Source organism: Pelophylax lessonae (genome assembly GCF_965119305.1).
Source record: "Pelophylax lessonae genome assembly, chromosome: 4".
NCBI classification, from domain to species: Eukaryota; Metazoa; Chordata; class Amphibia; order Anura; family Ranidae; genus Pelophylax; species Pelophylax lessonae.
Genome location: NC_138771.1, coordinates 299,585,568 through 299,606,071, shown reverse-complemented (window position 1 = coordinate 299,606,071; position 20,504 = coordinate 299,585,568). Strand labels below are relative to the sequence as shown.

The following is a 20,504-nucleotide window of genomic DNA, read 5'->3' as shown; positions in this document are numbered from 1 at the left end:
TGAACAGGGATACAGACAGCAAAACAAATGGTACAGGGGTGTTACCCCTTCCCTATACTATCAGAAAAACGTAAAAAAAATTTCTTTTGGCTGGGGCTACACCTAAAAATGTACCAGTTCTGACTTCTAAACAAATTCAACTTAAAGCGGAGTTCAAGCCTAAACACACTCACCTGTCCAACGATGCGGCCGCCCGAAGCCTCGCTCCTCTCCCTCTCTCCTCTGCGGCGCCGGCATCATTGTTGTGGGCACCCGGCTGTGACAGTTTGCGGATTCGCAGCCGGGTACTCACTGCGCATGCGCGAGTTGTGCTACGTGTCGTGATTGGCCGGCAATCTTCTGGGACCTCTGACATGTCCCAGAAGATTGGAGGGAGGGAGGGGGCGCTCCAAGTGGAAGTAGGAGCGGGTACATGTCAAAACTAGGTACCCGCTCCCCCTCCCCCCCCCAAAAAAAATTACATGCCAAATGTGGCATGTCAGGGGGTTAGAACTACCTAAAGCGGAAGTTCCAATTTTGGGTGGAACTCCGCTTTAAGAACAAACCTACAGTCCCCCCATCTTATTTGTAACCCGGGGACCGCCTGTATTAGAGTATTCAAAAAGGACAGATGAATAAAAAGAAAAGGAAAATTACCACATAATATCAGGTTGAACAGAAAAGCTAAAAGTAAATAGAAAGAAAATATTAGTCTTGCAGATCGAGGAGCAAAGAGAATGCCACAAATGCACCAATACTTATTGGAAATACTGTATTATGGATATTCCTCATATACTTTTAGAGTCAGGCGAATGGTTCGGGCCAAGAAAAAGTTTGGCCTGAACATTGCCTGTTCTCCAAACACTCAAATTTGCACAACCTTCAGTGGGTATTTACCCCGCCAAACACCCTGCAATGCACTGCGTGCTGCACTATACATTTGCCCAATCAGAGTGCAGTAAATAGCTGGTTGTTAAGAAACGAGGCCAGCGTCCTTAACAACTGATGAGTCATCAGCTGTCAAATAACAAAAAAAAAAAAACGAAAACACACACATTGCTGGCATTAAAAAAGTGAAAAAAAAAAAAATGATGTCTTGATTATACTAGGTATAGATTAGGGGCTGGTATAGATTTAAAAAGGGGAACCTCATGCCAAAAAAAAAAAAAACCCTGGTCCCTCGCCCACCCCCAAAATCCATACCAGACCCTTATACAAGCATGCAGCCCAGGAAAAGAGGGGCCACCCTGGGCAATGGTTGTGGGGGTCTGTGGGTGGGGGCTTATCGGAATCTGGAAGCCCCCCAGATTCTGCCCCCCTATGTGGATGAGTATGCGGTACATAGTACCCTGAACCATTTACCAAAAGAAGTGTTAAAAAGTAATAAAAACACAGACAGTTTTTGACAATTCCTTTATTAAAAAACAAAAAAAAAAAAAAAAAAAAACGCCCCCCCCCCCCCCCCAATGTAGATCAATCATGACGCTGCCACCACCGCAGACCATGAAAAAAAATGTTTGATACATGCCCCCTAGGACAGTACTCGGACCCCCATACCCTTTTTTGCCCAATAACGTGCATATAAGCCTGCAAAATGGGGGACTTTTGATTTTTCAAGTTTGGGTCCGATAGACTTTAATAGGATTTTCCGCTTGGGTCAGAACTTTTTCTCTGTTTAGGAGTTCTGGCCCAGCTCTACTTCTGAGATAATGTGAGTGCAGAGTTTAAGTGCTTATTGGATACGGGAGGACTGGCAATGTAACTGCCTGCAACAGCGGGGACCACTTGTAACTCTGACTTTTTCCCCACCCACCATGCCAAATAGAATTTGTTCGGCTTTGAAACATGGATGCAAAAAATGCAAATCTTCTACCCAAGAAAGTTCATACCAATTTTTTTCCTCATAGAAAAAGAATAGAGCTTACTTATAATGTTATATTCCTAAAAGAGATTATATTTTAAAACCCAAATCGGACCAAGCCTCATTCTTTTATTCTCTGTTTTGGGAGGAAGAAATAAGATACCCTACTCATGCCGATTCAATGATAATTTGCTGGTTAATCCTCTCTAGAGAAATTACTCATGAAGCCATAACACTACAATAAGGGTTGATGTCACCTGAAATTAAATTATCCATGACCCCCAACTTCTATATTCTCCCCTAACAAAAGACTTCTTCCCATCACCTTCAGCAAGAGAGATCATCCTAAAAAAAGTTTACTCTTAGAAAGTTTTTGCCCTCTTTTAATAATCAGCCATAGGGGATCTTGGTTTAATACATTTTGTACTATCTTGAGTGCCGGTTCACACTGCAAGCGATGTCAGACATGGCATGTGACTCGCACCGCACTGCTCTGCAAATCACATGCAATGTCTGTGCGATGTGAATTCAGCCATACAGATTGTATGGCTGAATTCGCAACGCATTCAGACCAAAGTCGTCTAGGACCCTTTTTTTGATCCGCACCAGAATCCGATAGCATGGGCGTTAACACCTATGCGATCTGATTGCTGTCCGAATTGACAGTTCACACTGCGATATGCAAACTAATCTGAGGGTGTCATTACCTTTGTAGTGACACTTCCAGCAGCTTGCATATGGCAGTGTGAACTGCCTGCGAGTCGAGGGCGATGCAGGAACCCGCAGTGGATTCAAAGTGTTCCTGCATTGCACTAATGTGAACTAGCACTTAAAATGGAACAGAAAACCCATCAGGCCTATTAACATATTTTCAGCTGTCTTCTCCGTTCTACGTTTTATATCTCTTTCAATTTTATATCCCTGTCGTTTGCCCCGGTTCCCTCTAGTGCTCATCCCTTTACATTGTAAAAGTAAGAATGAACTATGACCTCGATTGAGAAGACAAACCACAATAGACCGTGGTTGCACTAACTTCACTTTTTTAAACGGGTTCAAACATTTGTGAAATTTATCAGCCTTATTCCTTCAATGATCTTGCTTATTTTAAGGTCTATCACAACTTACCTGTTTATTATCAAGATTTGGTGATAACGTATCCTGCTTGATTTCAAGTGTATGCATATCCAGGATATCTTTATTTTTATTTTTTTAAATAGATTAGGGAAGGACGTATACCCTGTTAGCTTAGTTTTACTGCCTTTGCCCCCTTGAGTAGCTTTCCCTCCACTTACTGACCTAAACACGCAACAGGAAAGGGACGGGAAATCTCTCCAAAATGAGGGGAATTCCCCTCTTAGACATGAGGAGCAGAGTCCTCTTTGGAAGACTGTTACTCCTTACTACAGTGGCAAGAAAAAGTATGTGAACCCCCTGGAATTACTTGGCTTTCTGCCATAAAATGTGATCTGATCCAAGTCAGAGTACAGAGTGTAGAGTTCAGGAGTGCGATGTACAGAGTGTATGGATCAGGGGTGCTGAGTGCAGACTTCAGTTGTTTTTCCATAGGCTGTCCATCTCTCACTTTCACCCATCCTCCTTGGCTCTGACTTCTGCAACACTCTCCCCCATACATTACTTGAACACCCCCATTAACCACTTCCATACCGAGTCATGTAAAATGACGTCGGCAAAGTGGTTGTCTAGATCCGGGCCGCCGTCATATGACGTCAGCCCGTTCTAGCTGCTACTGCGCGCCCCCGGCGGCGCGCAGCGGCGCGATCAGGGATGAGGCTCGTCCCTCGGACATAGCCCATCCCTGATCAAGGTAAACAGCCAATAGAAATTGGCTGTTTACCACGTGATCGGCTGTGTCAATCACAGCCGATCACATGAGCGGCTCCAGCACGAGCCGCTCGTTCTCTCTGCAATGCGCGCCCCCGGGGGCGCGCAGAGCAGCGATCGGGGATGAGGCTCGTCCCTCTGACAGAGTCGATCCCCGATCTAGGTAAAGAGCCAATGAAATTGGCTCTTTACCACGTGACCGGCTGTGTCCAATCACAGCCGGTCACAAATGTCAACAGAGAACACGGTAACTAGCTGTCACCGTGTTCTCCTCCTCACACACTGATCCTGTGTGAGGAGGAGATTGTGGTAACAGCTAGTTACCAACTACAGTGCACCCTAAACACACTGATTGCCCCACCCCCCGATAAAGAGCACCTGTCACTAGCCCATCAAAGTACCCGAGTACCTGTCACCAGCCCATCGGGTACTCAGATGACAGGTACTTGGGTACTCTGATGGGCTGGTGACAGGTATTCGGGTACTCTGATGACAGGTACTCGGGTACTCTGATGACAGGTACTCTGATGACGGGTACTCGGGTACTCTGATGACAGGTACTCGGGTACTTTGAGTACCTGTCAACGGAGTACCCGTCATCAGAGTACCTGAGTACCTGTCACCTACCCATCAGAGTACCCGAGTACCTTCCACCTGCTCATCAGAGTACCTGACGCCTGAAGTACCCAAGTACTTGCCGCCTGCTCATCAGTACCCATCACTACTCATCAGTACCTATCATGTATCAGTACTGATCATCAGTACCCATCAGTACAGTATCACCTATCAGTCAGTGAGTACTACTCATCAGTACCTATCACCTGCCTGTCACCTGCCCATCAGAGTACCCGAGTACCTGTCACCTGCCTATTGGAGTACCCGAGTACCTGCCACCTGCTCATCAGTACCAGAGTACCTGTCACCTGCCCAACAGGGTACCCGAGTACCTGTCACCCTTCATACAGCCACCATGTCCAAGTCCAAAAAGGTTTATATACGTCCTCCGTTTAAACCTAAATACCGGTGTTATGGCAGCAGATAGCTGCCATAACCCTGGTATTTTTTTAAACGGTGGACGGTTGGCTTTCCGATAAGGGTGATCCCAGCGGCGGATTCGCCGTGGGATCACCCTTCCGGGATGGCGGAAGAGGCGCCCCTCCCGACGCGTTCCGGTCCTTTTCCCCGCTTACCGGACCCGCCGGCAGCGGGGAAGACGATCCGGTCCCGAATCCTCACAGACAGGATGTCGAGTGAGGGCAAGCTTGCCCTCACTTGACTCTATGGTCTTGGAGGATCGGAGCTACGGAAAATGTTGTTGCCTAGCAACCGGTTTAAAGGTCCTTTTTTTTTTTTTTTCATTTTATATTATAATTATTTATTTATTTATTTTTTTTCTATCTTTTAGTGTACTTGTGAGATCTGAGGACTTTTTGACCCCAGATCTCACAAAAAAGAGGTCCTGTCGTGCCTATTTCTATTACGAGGAATATTTACATTTCTTTTAATAGAAATAAAAATGATCAATTTTTTATTTTTTTTTAAACGGTGTAAAAATAAAAAATAATAAATAAAATAAATAGTAAAAAAAAAAAAAAAATTAAAGCGCCCTGTCCCCGTTAGCTCGCGCGCAGAAGCGAATGCATACAGAAACCCAGCCCACATATGTAAACGGTGTTCAAACCACACATGTGAGGTATCGCCGCGATCGTTAGAGCAAGGGGAATAATTTGAGCCCTAGACCTCCTCTGTAACTCAAAGATGGCAACCTGTAGAAATTTTTAAATTGTCGCCTATGGGGATTTTTAAGTACCAAAGTTTGTCACCATTCCGTGAGCGTGCGCAATTTTGAAACATGGCATGTTGGGTATCTATTTACTCGGCGTAACATTATCTTTCACATTATGGAAAAAAATTGGGCTAACTTTACTGGTTTCTTATTTTTTATTTAAAAAAAGTGATTTTTTTTTCCAAAAAAATTGCGTTTGGAAGACCGCTACGCAAATACGGTGAGATAAAAAATATTGCAATAATCTCCATTTTATTCTCTAGGGTCTCTGCTAAAAAAAAATATATAATGTTTGGGGGTTCTAACCAGTTTTCTAGCAAAACAACTGATTTTAGCTTGTAAACACCAAATGTCAAAAATAGGCCTAGGCAAGTGGCTAGGATGCATGATGATGCTCCTTGGATGTTAGGCCCCTCTATATGGCTAGGCTGTGAAAAAGTCTCACACATGTGGTATTGCCATACTCAGGAGGAGTGGCAGAATGTATTTTGGGGTGTCATTTTTGCTGTGTACATGCTATGTGTTAGGAATATCCTATAAATTGACAACTTTGTGTAAAAAAAAAAAAAAGTTTTCATTTTTTTCCCACATTTTCCAAAAACCTGTGGAAAAAAATGATATGTTCAAATGACCCATAATGCCTCATAGAATATACGTTGGGAGTGTTTGCTTTCAAAAATGGGGTCATTTTGTGGACTTTTCCATTGTATTGGTGCTCTAGGGCCTTGAAAAGTGTGATAGGTAGTAAGAAAGTTTTATGTGTATTTATGCTTCTAGAACGCCTGAATGTGCTTCTTGGACGTGAAGTCTCTTTTTGTGGCAAGGCTGTGTAAAAGTCTCACACATGTGGTATCGCCATACTCGGAAGGAGTAGCAGAATGTATTTTTGGGTGTAATTTTTGCTGTGTACATGCTATGTGTTAGAAATAGCTTATAAATTGACAACTTTGTGGGAAAAAAAAGAAAAAAAAATTTTTTTCTTCATTTTCCCAAGAATTGTGGGAAAAAATTACAACTTCAAAAAACTCACCATGCCTCTTACTAAATACCTTGGACTGTCTACTTTACAAAAAGGGGTCATTTGGTCGGTATTTGTACTGTCCTGACATTTCAGGGCCTCAAGAAAGGAGATAGGCCGTCAGTACATCTGGTGTGATCAATTTTCAGTAATTGGTACCATAGCTTCTAGACTCAATAACTTTCACACAGACTAAATAATATACACTAATTTGGGTTAATTTTACCAGAGACATGTAGCAGTATACATTTTGGCCCAAATGTATGAAGAAAAATTTATTTTTTGCAAAATTTCATAATTGAAACTAAAAAAAAGTGTTTTTTTTTCAAAATTTTTGCTCTTTTTTTGCATATATCACGAAAAAAAAAAAAACCCCAGTTGTGATCAAATACCACCAAAAGAAAGCTCTATTTGTGTGAAAAAAATGATAAAAATTTTGTTTGGTTACAGTGTAGCATGACTGAGCAATTGTCATTCAAAGTGTGAGAGTGCTGAAAGCTGAAAATTGGTCTGGGCAGGAAGGGTGTCTAACTGCTCTGTATGGAAGCGGTTAAACATTCACCTTTTATGGCAAATGACCACAGAAAACCAGTTCATTCCCAGGGGCTCACATACTTTTTCTTGCCATTGTATATTCAAAATGAGAGAAAAACATTTTAGGTATACATCCACTTTATGAAAAAAGAAGGGTATTCAGCGCTGAACTCTAACCGGTTGCAAAAAAGATAAGCAGCTAAGCACTAAAGGCAATCTAAAAAATCCTTCAAAAGCAATCTAAATATCAAAGTGCAGTGCAATCTTGATAATTAAGTATCTCATAAAGTGCAATAAAATTCATAAGGCTATATATGCCATGGTTTCAAATAAAAAGTTCATAAAGTGCAATAAGGACTTTTTTTTTTTATTTATTTTTTATTAGTAATGGCGGCGATCTGTAATTTTTAGCAGGATTGCGGCGTACAGATCGGACCCCTAATTTACATTTTTGACACTTTCTGGGGACCAGTGACACTAATACAGTAATCAGTGCTAAATAATATGCACTGTTACTGTACAAATGACACTGGCAGGGAAGGGGTTAATACTGGGGGTGATAACAGGGGTTAAATGTAAATGTTAAATGGGTTAAATGCATGCCTACGTGACTGGACGCAGCCGAGCCGCCCTGCCGCAGTAAAAAGCGGGCGGTCGGCAAGTGGTTAAAGGAAAAAAAATAGATTTTTTTTGATTTAAGTCAAATTTATGTTAATAAAATGCTTTTGGAGTAAAAATCTATCCAAAGATAGTTTTCTATTTAAAATACATTATTAATTTAGTTTTATTTAGCATGAAACGGAGCTTAGTTTTGTAGCATGAGGTTGTATATTCTGCAATATGAATCAATAAATCCAAGCTCTGTATAAGATAACATGCACTGTTGATGTATTCACACAATTTCACACTCTCTTAGATTGTAAGCTCTAACAAACAGGGTCCTCTGATTCCTACTATATTAAATTATATTGTATTTGTACTGTCTACCCTCAAGTTGTAAAGTGCTGTGTAAACTGTCGGCGCTATATAAATACTATATAATAACTACCAGCAACAGTTAAAGAGCATCTGTCATTTCAGATCCATCATGGCAGCGCCTGTTAGCGGGCATCCAATCACCTGCTGCCGCCACGTCCCTCACCTTGTCACTGCCCCATCACCAGCCATCCCATTAAAGTGAATGGGACTGTCGGTGAGTAAACAGTGGGTCAGAAGAGGAGCCATTGTGGGACAGAGATGGCATTTGTTCTTTAAAAATTATGATTTAAATCAAGCCTTTTTATTAGCGATTTAATTTGTGATTTAAATCAACTTGATTTAAATCAAATCCACCCTGCCTAGAAACAAAGATGGTTGAGGTTCCATGAACAACTTCAGATTTCAATTTATCCATATCTATTTTTTATCCTCTGAACCGAGAATAAATTTGGTACAACTACTAATTTCTAGAACAAATTATCTAGTTTTCCAGTTCCTGTATACTGACATTACTGCAGTCTTTATTAGGGTTTCAACATTCCCATGTCTTCCGCTTCAAATCAAATTTTCTTTTTTTTTTAGCGCACTTCTTTGTTTGGTCAAACAGTTGTCCTCTGCTTCTTCTCAAAATGACTGGTGCTCTCAGGAAATGAGGTGGACTCTGACTTGCCACAGCTGATAATGCACACTGTGAGAAGCTCACAGTGTATGGTAGAAATCAGAGTAAGCTATTTCAGTACAGGAGAAGAGCCTGTGCAAACCTGATGGCATGGCTGGAGTCAAGCTTCAACAGCAATATAAACCTGACAGGGATGTGAACCTTTCCCAATTTACAAAAAAAGCTTTTTTTAATTGCGGTTTGTGTCCCCGTTGGAAAGATTTCCATCACTTTCTATCCTAAAGACCATCTGACCCTGGAAAAGTAGGGCCCCTTTCACACATGTGGACCGTTTGTCCTTTTTTTATTTACAGACATCAATGTATCTCTATGGAAAAACGGATGTAAATAGATGATCCTCCACCTACATTCGCTTCGGTCAACATCTGCTTTTTGGAATGGATCAAAGCCCTATTTTTCGTCTGCTAAAAAAACAAAAACAGATCGGATGAAAAATGTAAAATGGACAAACAGTCTGTTTTTGCATGAAAAAAAAAAAAAAGGACTCCGGGACCCAAGTGATTAAGGACTCTAGCTGGAGGATGTAAAATAAAAAAAATATATAATAATAATAATATAGGGTGAAAAACGTATGGCAAAACTGATGTAAACTTCATCCAATTTTTTTTTTCTTTTTTAAAACATGACTGGACTGATGAAAAGAACTGACAAACGCTTTTCAAAACTAAACTTTATGAATTCTTCAGCCCTCTGTAGCCATTAATTTGTCTCAACTCTTCCTTGGCATTAAGAGAACCAACATTTTATTTACAGATTGTAGACTGTCTACTGACTAGGTTTGATTACTGAGATTAATCCCAATGATTCGGATTGCCTAGTGATCAACTTACGTTTGTTTTCTGCTTATTTACAGCTTATAGAACTGTTAAAATATTTGCCAATCCCAAAAATTTTGATAGCGTGGAGAAGAATTAAGGCTACATTAACACCTGAGCGTCCTGTTTGAGGTTTTTTTGGGGGGCTTTTTCATACTCATTAATTTGTTTATTATTTTTTCCATTTTTTACCTTTTTGTAAGGGGTTAATGGTTATTTTTATTAAATTATTGCATTTGAGCAGAAAAACACTCAAAAAACACGTGACAAAATGTGCTAAAATGGTCAAAAACAATTCAAGGGTTTCCATGCATTTCTATGGACAATAAAATTGGCGCTTTGTTAAGATAAAGCAGCTGCAGGCACTAAAAAGGTGAATAAGGTGAGCCCAAACTTTTTTGGAAAATCTAAAATAAAAAGTGCAACGTTTGGAAAAAAAAAAAAAAAAACAACTATACTATAGTGTCCAAATGTACACATTAAAAACCACTTGCCAACTGTCTAACATACTTTTACTGCGGCAAGTCGGCTCTGCTGCTCAAAAACACGTACCTGTACATCATTTCATTACATTTTGACAACAGATACGCATTAACCTTCACATTCTGACAGGTAAAAGGTTGTCTCCAAAACAAGGAAAAAGCTCCAACAGAGACCCAGGTAGCAGTAAAACCTGACAGGTTCTAAGGCCTCTTTCACACGGGCGTTCCGTATGTCCGTATATCACCCCATCCGTTTGCGGGTGATATACGGACATAATGCATGTCAACGGGATTGCGTATGTCAACGGATGACCATCCGCTGACATCCGATTGGCGTCCTTTCAGTTCTGTTCCATTTTTTGGAACGTAACAACAGAACCCTATCTTTCTTCCGTTTAAAAAACGGAAAGGACGCAAAATCGGATGTCAGTGGTGTCATCCGCTGACATCCGCAATCCCATAGACATACATTATGTCAGTATATCATCCGCAAACGGATGGGATGATATGCGGACATATGGACCGGATAACACAAGTGTCATCCGTGTCCATAAAAAAAAAAAAAAAAAAAAGTGCCAGAGCGGATCGCAATACGGTCCGCTCCATGTGAAAGAGGCCTTAGGCTGGCCATACACTATACAATTTTCTTGTTCAACTTTCCTTTAGATTTACCAAAACCATGTAATATAGGGTCAAACCTACAAACTTTCAATTTGTATGCAATCAGGCAGGCCCTTGTACTACATAGTTTAAGGTAAATCTAAAGGAAATTGAATAAGAAAATTGTATAGTGTATGGCCAGCCTTATACTCATGCTATTCAATAAAAAAAAAAAAAAAAGACTTATTCAGTTAAAATTGTGGCTTCTTCTGCTTCTGAAGAAGCCATGTGGGAGAGTGGTATAACCCGTAAAGGGGAAGCCAGGAGGCGTGTATCATTGCCTCATCTGAAAGCTGTGAGACCCTGGTACTCTGTTCTATCATATTGCTTGTTTTTAACTGAATACATGGGAGTGCATTTCCTTAAGCTTAGCTGGTATTCTCTTATTTAACAATAATGCACTATTGGAGATGGTTTTCGTTATTCTGAGAGTTCCGTGGAGTCATCCCAGCTTGGGAAGTTCTATCATCAGAGGAGGAAGTGAGCAGAGGACCCACTATCTGGTATACAGGATTGATTACCAGTATTCTGTGTTGGCCCTTTTGGGGGTGATGTCCTGGGGTGAGCAATTATTTCACCTGGTGATGGAGCACTCGTTATATGGTGGAGCACACGTTAAAATATCAGGATGCACTAGAGCCCTTTAGGTCTGGACTGTTGGGACTTTATATACCGAATACGTGTTTATGTATTTTTCAATGGATCAACGTTTATAGCAATTTTATAGCACATGAGTTTGTTACCCAATATTTATAGAAGTCACTATTTTTTGTTTTTTCAGTTGATTGAATGATTAATTGATTGTTCACGATTGGGCAGCACTATTGCAACTTTTTTCTTTACCGAAAAGAGAAAATTATGTAAAAAATGTAATTGGTAGTATAAATGTTTAAAAACACAGTATCTCCTCTCCATCACAGGGATGGAGAGGCGATACGGTCACTAAAGCTAGGTGAAAGTCTCATGCAATTTCAGCCGTTCATGTTTTTTATCCATTTGTATAACCTGCTACTTTTAAATGGATGTAATGAAGTTACATTTATAAATAAATTTTTATTTTGTTTTCTAAAGTTGGCTCTAAAATCCCACCCACTGATACGGGGGTTAGTATATTTTCTCTCTGTATAATCAAAAGTAAAGATCAAATAAAATCAGAAAGATCCCACAAATTCACAGCTGGATGGACCAGCGGAACTATGTAAGCCAGGGGTGTCCAAACTATGGCCCTACAGCTGTTCAGGAACTACAATTCCCATCATGCCTAGTTATGTCTGTGAATGTTAGAGATTTGCAATGCCTCATGGGAATTGTAGTTCCTGAACAAGTTGGAGGGCCATAGTTTGGACACCCCTGATGTAAGAAAAACTCATTACAATAGCTTATTCAGGAATAATAATAATAATAAGTGGCCTATGGAATACCAGTGCCAGAGTCAAGGACTGATGCCCAACAGCAACTAACGGTCCAAAAGGTTTATCCAATCTAGACTTGCGAAAAAAACAAAAACCAAAAGCTTTGTCCAACAGAAAACTACTTGAGATTGAATTTCTTTGCCTCGCACTTCCCAGACGCGATAATAGGCTGAAGAAAGCCATAATGCAGCCCACATAGAATATCTTAGGGTGGACTTTTCTTGCCTCATCTCATGATTAGGGGTAGATTTCCAAGCTTAGAGAAGGGTAAGGAAAACAAAAAAGGATAGGCCCCTAACTCCCTAAGTCCTAGAGCTTTTATGCTGTTACAGACAGCCATGGAGAATCCGGATTGGGAGATCAAGTAAAGAAGAGAATCACTATGGCCGACGGTGGCAATTGACATTACTCAGGGCCAGGTGTTGACCTAGTGCAGATTGGAGAAAAAAAAAAAGGACGGGGATTTGTTCCATGGAGAACTTTTTGGAATAGGATTTCCTTGCCTAACACCCTGAGAAATGTTTTTACCAATAGCAATGGTACACTATGCGAGAAATCAATTACCTAACCTAAAGCTAAACTCCAGGTTATGCTACACTTTACATTGTTTATTTGGCCCAAACGAACAATGTCCCTCACTAAAATGTGAGGCTGCTCGATGTGCAGCATAAACTAGCATACCGCAGTATTCTGAGTTTGAGCCCAAACTTTTCTGTCTCATACCTGGAACACACTAGAGTCTATCTGATTGGCACTCAGGGATGTATTCTAGCAATGAATGCAAAGCTTCCTCTGATTGGCTGAGTCAGAGGTTTTGACATTATCAGCCAGCCGTTTGGGCTCAACCAATTAGGGGAAGCTTTGCATTCATTCTATGCTAGAATACATCGCTTTCCGTGGATGGCTGCGCACTGATCAGTAACACTATTGTGTTCTGGGTATGACTGGAAGTCTTGCCTCGAACCTGGAACACCGTGCGGTATGCTGCATGTAGCCGCAGCTATATACAGTTTATACCACATATCCAGCACCTCACATGTTAGTGAGGGGAATTGTTCGTTTGGCCCAGCTTGACACCTGTTCACCTGGTTCACTGGAAGACACCAGGGTTTTCCTCTACCGAGAAGTCAGAAAACAAACTAACTATTTCACTATCAGTGTCTACCAATGTAGGGGGAGGTTACTAGTACTGACACCACAATAGCTGGGGGCTATTATTGTGATGGGAGTCACTTTGAGTGGGGGGCTTGTGGAACCCAGCTTAGCTTACAGAGGACGGGAAACTCTTGTTTCAGCTCCCCAGGCCCCTCTTATGTGTAAGTCACACTGTGTATAATAGGGGCACAGGGTGACCGAGAAAATGATGGACAACTACCTAATGGACACTGAGAATGTGGTCTGGATTACATCAAATGGGACAGTAATATCTATCAATGATATCTCTCAAGAAATATATGAAGACTACAGTATTTCCTTATTTGTTTGATTCTGAACTATACATGTTCATTGAAAGAGCTGGTCACATTGATCTCCGTTTCATGTTCTCCAATGTAGGAGCCAGAGAGTCTGTTGCTGGTGGTCTCCTGATATGGTCCGTTTATTATGGTATTATTGTGTTTTCTGCTGAGCTTGTCTGTCCCATGGTTAAATTTTTAATTGTGTCACCTATTGTTTGCCTGCTAGCATTCTGTGCACTCCACCTAGGCTGGTTAGGTGCTGAGTTAAATAGCATGTTAACCATATTTCTGTATACAGTTGCGTTTGCATATGATAATGTGATCAGCCTCATCTGGTTGTGTAGTATAAATTCTCTGAGTTTTCAAATAAAGGGTTCCAGATCTCATACAAGCTATTTGTCAACTAGTCTTGTATGTCATGCAGCTATAATATCTGATATCTATGTTCAAGACTGGAGGTAACAGTATACGGACGGAAGCACTCAAGCAGAGTGTGGGAGTATTCCATCACACCCACTGTTCTTATTGTACCCACTGACACAAATGGGGGGGGGGGGGGTTGGGGGTAATATTGTAGTCACTGACACTAATGTTGAGGGTTATTATAGCGTCTAGAGATGGACCGAAATTTCGGTAGCCGAAACCTATTAGGCGAAAATGGTGTTATTGAATTTTAACCAATAGGAGAAAAAAGGTGCCAATAATGGCGCCAAAAACTCATGTGATGTTGCCGTGATTTTTCTACAATTATACTGTGCTTATGGTTTGTTTTTCATAGGTCCAATGACTCAAAAACAGCATCAAAAACTTAACACGGTGAGTTATGGATGTGTTCTTGCTGTGTTTTCAATGCATTTTTAACTGGGAGGTGCGTTTCTGGTGCGTTTTTTTTAACTAACCAAAAAATGCAACAAGCAGGATTTTTAACACCACAACAGGAGAGTAACAGGCCAGTGTGAAAAGTAACATACATAGAATTAAAAGGGTACACTTTTCTTGAGCGCGTCTTGCACTAAAGGTGCCAAAAAAACTGATAATCAATTTATATTCATTTAAATTCATGATATTAATTAAAAAGTAGAATATAATACAATTATATATATAAAAAATATATAAATATATATATTTTTTTCTTACAAACGGTTTGGTTTTCGGTCAAGTGCATCCAGCATTTTTGGTTTTAGGCACCAAAATTTCCATTTGGTGCATCTATAGTAGAATCCACCGACACCAATGTTGGGGGTTACCATAGTGTCCACCGACACCAATGTTGGGGGTTACCATAGTGTCCACCGACACCAATGTTGGGGGTTACCATAGTGTCCACCGACACCAATGTTGGAGGTTACCATAGTGTCCACTGACACCAATGTTGGGGGGTTACCATAGTGTCCACTGACACCAATGTTGGGGGGTTACCATAGCGTCCACCGACACCAATGTTGGGGGTTACCATAGCGTCCACCGACACCAATGTTGGGGGTTACCATTGCGTCCACCGACACCAATGTTGGGGGTTACCATTGCGTCCACCGACACCAATGTTGGGGGTTACCATTGCGTCCACCGACACCAATGTTGGGGGTTACCATAGCGTCCACCGACACCAATGTTGGGGGTTACCATAGCGTCCACCGACACCAATGTTGGGGGTTACCATAGCGTCCACCGACACCAATGTTGGGGGTTACCATAGCGTTCACTGACACCAATGTTGGGGGTTGGTGAACATTCAGCACAGTCTAAAAGCCGTATTAGTTTATAAATCAGTGCTTTTTCAAGAAAATGGAGCTCAGTTTACATCACTACTCAATGCTGCTGTTGACGGAGGAAGACAAGTGCACAGCGCATGCACAGGTCAGTAAAGAAAGGAGAGCAATCATTTCTGTAAAGCTGAAGGCGATCACGATGGTCTGTCAGTCCCTTCTTCTATGTCAGATGCAGGAATCACTCAGGAGGCTTTTTTGACCAAGCTTTGCAAAAGACACCACTGGCCTGAGTATATGAGATTCCAACGCTCAATTTCTTTCAAAAGCACTATGCACTGTAAATGGGGTCCCTTGACTGCCCTGCGATTATTAGTAAAAGGCGAACTTAGTCTTGGGAAAAAAAAATAAAATCTGCAAATAATAAATATTTCACTGTGCAATCAGACTGGAAAACTAGACCAGTGGTAATTTTTTATAAAACATTCCACAAGCATTAAAATTAACAGATGGCAGGAAAAGAAAAGATAAAAGGCTGTCACTAGGTATAAAAAAAAAAAAAAAGAAGATTTCTGTCATCACATTCCTAACGACTACTATAAGATAGCGCCAGTAAATATAAAAAAAACCCCATCAAGGACTATGAAAACAAATCTTTACTTACATTGAAGTAAGCTTGCAGCAGATATGCACCCAGATGCTTCCGTTCTCTTCATGAACAACCCTAAAATACGGGTCCCTAAAATATTTAAATATTGCCCAGCTCAGGAGCTAAACCCTGCCCCCTCTCACCTCTTTTGGTCACTGAGGCCACCCACTATAACTTTGAACCAATAAGCATGTAGGAAGAGACAGATTTAAGCTTCTAAACACAAGACTTCATCAAGATGAAAGGATGCCCATCAAGAGAGATCTGTAAAACTTTAAAGCACAGATCTGTAACAAGCATGCATATCTGGAAAGTCAGGGAAAAGTAAGAAATCTTTATCTGTGTACTTTTTCCAGCCCAATGACCTCACCAGAAAATGGTATACGATGACAGCCAGGCAACAAACATTTTCAGAAAGAGACCAGCAATGGCAAATACCACATTTTCTAAAAATCTTATGAGACTGATCATCACAGTAAAACACGTGACTCACTGAGTACAGTGTACAAGGCACAGGTGTAAATAGGGTGTTGGTTTATATTTCTGAAACGTACTTTAGGACCGCTTCACACAGGAATGGGCTGTGCGTTCCTGTGCGATACACATGCAGTTCTGCGTGGTGTGATTTCAGCCCATTCATTTTGAATAGGCTGACATTGCACTGCACTAAAAGTAATGCATGCACTACTTTTGGAAAAACACTGCCACCACATTGTATGGTACTTTTATACCATGTGATCCGGTGTGGGCAAATGCACTGTGACTTGCGTTTGGGATGTCATCAACTTAATAATGACATCCACTGGAGATGGTGTGGGAAAAGTGCACGAAACGCAGGTTTACTGCACTACGTTTTGGTGTGAACTAGCCTTTAGATTATGATTCATCCAAATGTATTCCCTCTGTGTCATCCAATTATTCATATGTCAATGTGATAAAGATCGAATAAGTCACAAGATCTTGTTCAAACCCTCCGTGTTTATAAACACATCCTGGTGTGTGCAAGATGTGAAGTTCACAAACACAGAAGATTATGTTCACTTTGCAAAGGGAGTGTTTCCTAAGCCAAAGGAATGAGCTGAAGTTGTTTTCATTTCAAACATCCAGTCCTGTGCAGGCAAAATTGCTGTTTTTAGCATTTCCCTTCCACATGAAAATGGAATTAGGGACCTGCTCACACCAAAATGTGGTGCACTGCTCTGCAATCAGCATGGTTTACTTGATAGCGCACACCGGCAACCACATTATAAAGAGGGTGCTGGTGGGAAAACACAGCTTCACCTAAAGCCCCGTACACATGTAGTGATTGTCGGCCGTAAATATTCGGCCAACAACCGATCGGCCGATTGTAGGCTTGTTAGTATGATGCTTCAGACAGCCGACAGCGCATTTTCGGCCGAACAGAATCGGGTGTGCAGGCATTAAAATTTTTGTTGGCCAACACCAGAACGGCCGATTGTTCGCCAGTCAGTACAGAATTCGGCCGACAAACAGCCGATTAGCAAGACTGGGCATGCTCAGAAAAGAAAAAAAACACAGGGAAAGTTAACCATCACATGACATCACTTCTGCAGTCGGCTGTTGTTGGCCGACAAAATTCATGTGCAGTCTTTTGCAGTTTTCAGCCGACACGACAGCCCTGGACAAAAGACGGCCGATCGTTCGGCCGACAATCAGTACGTGTGTATGGGGCTTTACTAAGTGAACATTATTTTAGTACAGTGAACATTGACTTTGCTAAGTTAGACTATGCTCACACTATCCTGCACGGTAAAACACAGCGTTGCACAGTGTGAGCTCTGGCTTATTTTAACCACAATGTGTCCATTTGAGATATACATTGTTTTATATTGCTCATTAGTGGCGGGGAGATGACATGATCACCGACTCATTCATTCATAGACTACAAAGCTTCCTATGAAAGGCTGAGCGCCGCTCATTTTTTCCTGGGAACAGGACAGGAAGTTCCTATCCCACTGCAGGTACACAGCAAGGTATATTGTATGTAGATGAGGAGAACTACAATTTATACAGCACCCCCAGGCACTGCAACGTTGAGTAAAGGAAATGCCGGTTTGTTTAGTTTTGCTACAATCGAACAATGTAAACTTCACTAAGCCCTGGTTTACATTAGTGCGATCACGGAGATCTCATGAAATTCAGAGAGCACTGCTCCTAAATTACATGCGATCTCATGTGCGGTGCAAATTTCAGCCATACACTTTGTATGGCTGAATTCACACTAAACACGCAGCTGACCCTTTTTTTTATCCGCTGCAGAATCGGATCGCATAGTGGGGGTGTCGATAACTTTTAATTGACACCCCCTGCGTATCGCATATGGCAGTGTGAACTGCCAGGGGTGCGGATGCGGTGCGGGAAAATGCAGCATATTCGCAGCCTTCCCACATCGCACAAATGTGAACCGGCACTAAAAGTTGTTGATCAGCTTTAAGTCCTGCTCCTAAGAGCGTGACACAAACCTCTTTGGTACTGAACATACTTCATTTTTTCTCTTCTCTTGCCTCAACCTAGCTCTCTTTTACTGTGACACCGACTCTCTCCTCAACCCCCTTCTCTCCTCTACATCTTCCTTCTCAACTGTTCTCTTACTTCTCTCCTCTACATCTTTCCCATTCTCTCTCTCTCGCCTCTACCCCTCTCTTCTCTCCCACTCTCTCTATCTTCTTTGGCACTCTCTTCTCCTCTACATCTTTCCCATTCTCTCTCTCGCCTCTACCCCTCTCTCCATCTTCTTTGTCACTCTCTTCTGTCCTGCCTTCTTACTCCTCTCCTTTCCTCTACATCTTTCCTTTTCTCTCTCTTCTACCCCTCTCCTCTCTCCCGCTGTCTCTATCTTCTTTGTCACTCTCTCTTTTCTCTCCTTTACATTACTCTTCTCTCCTCTACCATTCTATCTTCTCTGTCACTCTTTCTCATCTCTTCTCTCCATCTCTCCTCTAAATCGCTCCCACTCTCTTCTCTCTTGCGCTCTCTCTCTCTCTTTTCGCTCCTCTACCTCCATCTTCTCTGTCACACTCATCTCTTCTCTCTATCTCATTTCTCTTCCTCTCTATCTTCTCTGTTACTCTCTCTCCTCTACATCTTTCCCATTCTCACTCTTCTCCTCTGCCGCTCTCTTCTCCTCCTCTGCCGCTCTCTTCTGCTCCTCTGCCGCTCTCTTCTGCTCCTCTGCCGCTCTTCTCCTCTGCCACTCTCTTCTCCTCCTCTGCCGCTCTCTTCTGCTCCTCTGCCGCTCTTCTCCTCTGCCACTCTCTTCTCCTCCTCTGCCGCTCTCCTCCTCTGTCGCTCTCTTCTCTCCGCTACTGCACTTTTTCTTCTCTCCTCTCTTCTACATCTCTCCCATACTTTCTCTACCTCTTTCTCCCTTCTCTCTTATCCCTCTATCACTAATTCCCCAGCTTTATTTAAAAGCCCAATCACTCTCCAGCTATTGAGGAGGGAAGCCCCCCCATAGAGATGTCAGTCCTGAAGTAGCATTAAGTTGTGATGGGTGTCATGCCTGCAATCTCCCCAGAAGTCACAGTGACAGTAAACATAGTTATAGAGGCTTCCATTTCATCTCCCACAGCAGGCAAGGAGTAGTGATCCCTACTCTGACCTGATCCCACTCTCCTAGTACACACTCTCTTCTATGGATGGAGCCTGCTAGCAGTCTGTGTCCCCAACACTGGTAGTTACCTCTATTACTACAGGCAGGAGCTCTATGGACACCACTAGCAGACATACAGGCCTCATATGATAAGACAACATAGGAGTCCTCCTCTGTCCAGGCGGCTGGCACATCTCTCATATAGGACATAGGTGACACCAGCAATACCACACAGTATAAGGGACTACAGTGCTCTATGTAGAAGGTTATTCTCCCGCACCCATTCCCCAGTACACCGCTATTACCTGCGTGCTGTCCCTTCCTGTCCCGGCTCCATGGTACAGTTAGTACCCCGGGTCATTCCGTTACCCCCGGGTTCCAAGCTGATGGGTCAGAGCTGCGCAGGCGCACGGTCAGGTGGGCGTGGCACAACGCTGACAGGGATGTGAGGTCACGATACAGCTTCTTACGCGCCGTTAGACACAGGCGTGAGGGCGTGACTTCTGTATCCAGGTGACCGGCTGTTCCACGTCTAACGAATGAGAGTCGGTGCTGCCCAGAGGATGCTGACGTCACTTGTACACATCTGTCAGATGTTGTGTTTACACTGTGCGGGATTCTTGTGGCTGAGATAGGAGAAGTGGAATGAGTGACACGTCAACACTTCACTGAGGCTTCTAGGCCAAACCTACGCTTCACATATAATATGCTGGCGATGTAATATGGGTTTCTGGGACCTTAGTGGTGCTCCCATGGTATAGATCAGCGTTATCCTGAGAGTTCTGATTACTAATACCCATCTATATTCCCATCACATGCGATCCTGGAATAAGCTTTAAACAAATGGGCACTGCAGCAGCCACCAGCTGGACACTGGAACATACATGATGCAATGTAAACATTTGCCAGCACACTATGGATCTTCAAGTTAAAGCGGAGTTCCACCCACAAGTGGAACTACCGCTTATATGCTTCCCCCCCCCCCCCTCCGGTGACACATTTGGCACCTTTCGGGGGGGGGGAGGGGTACCTG

The 20,504-nt window shown here is 42.3% G+C and overlaps 1 protein-coding gene across 1 annotated transcript in view; it reads right to left on the bottom strand.

Moving 5' to 3' along the window:
- The window catches only part of SLC41A2 (solute carrier family 41 member 2), a 156,587-nt gene extending 136,654 nt beyond the window's left edge, over positions 1 to 19,933 (bottom strand). The window contains exon 1 of the mRNA XM_082253115.1: positions 19,777 to 19,933. The gene's annotated coding sequence lies outside the window, so the exon portion shown is untranslated. The remainder of the gene's footprint in view (positions 1 to 19,776) is intronic.
- Positions 19,934 to 20,504: the final 571 nt, after the last annotated feature.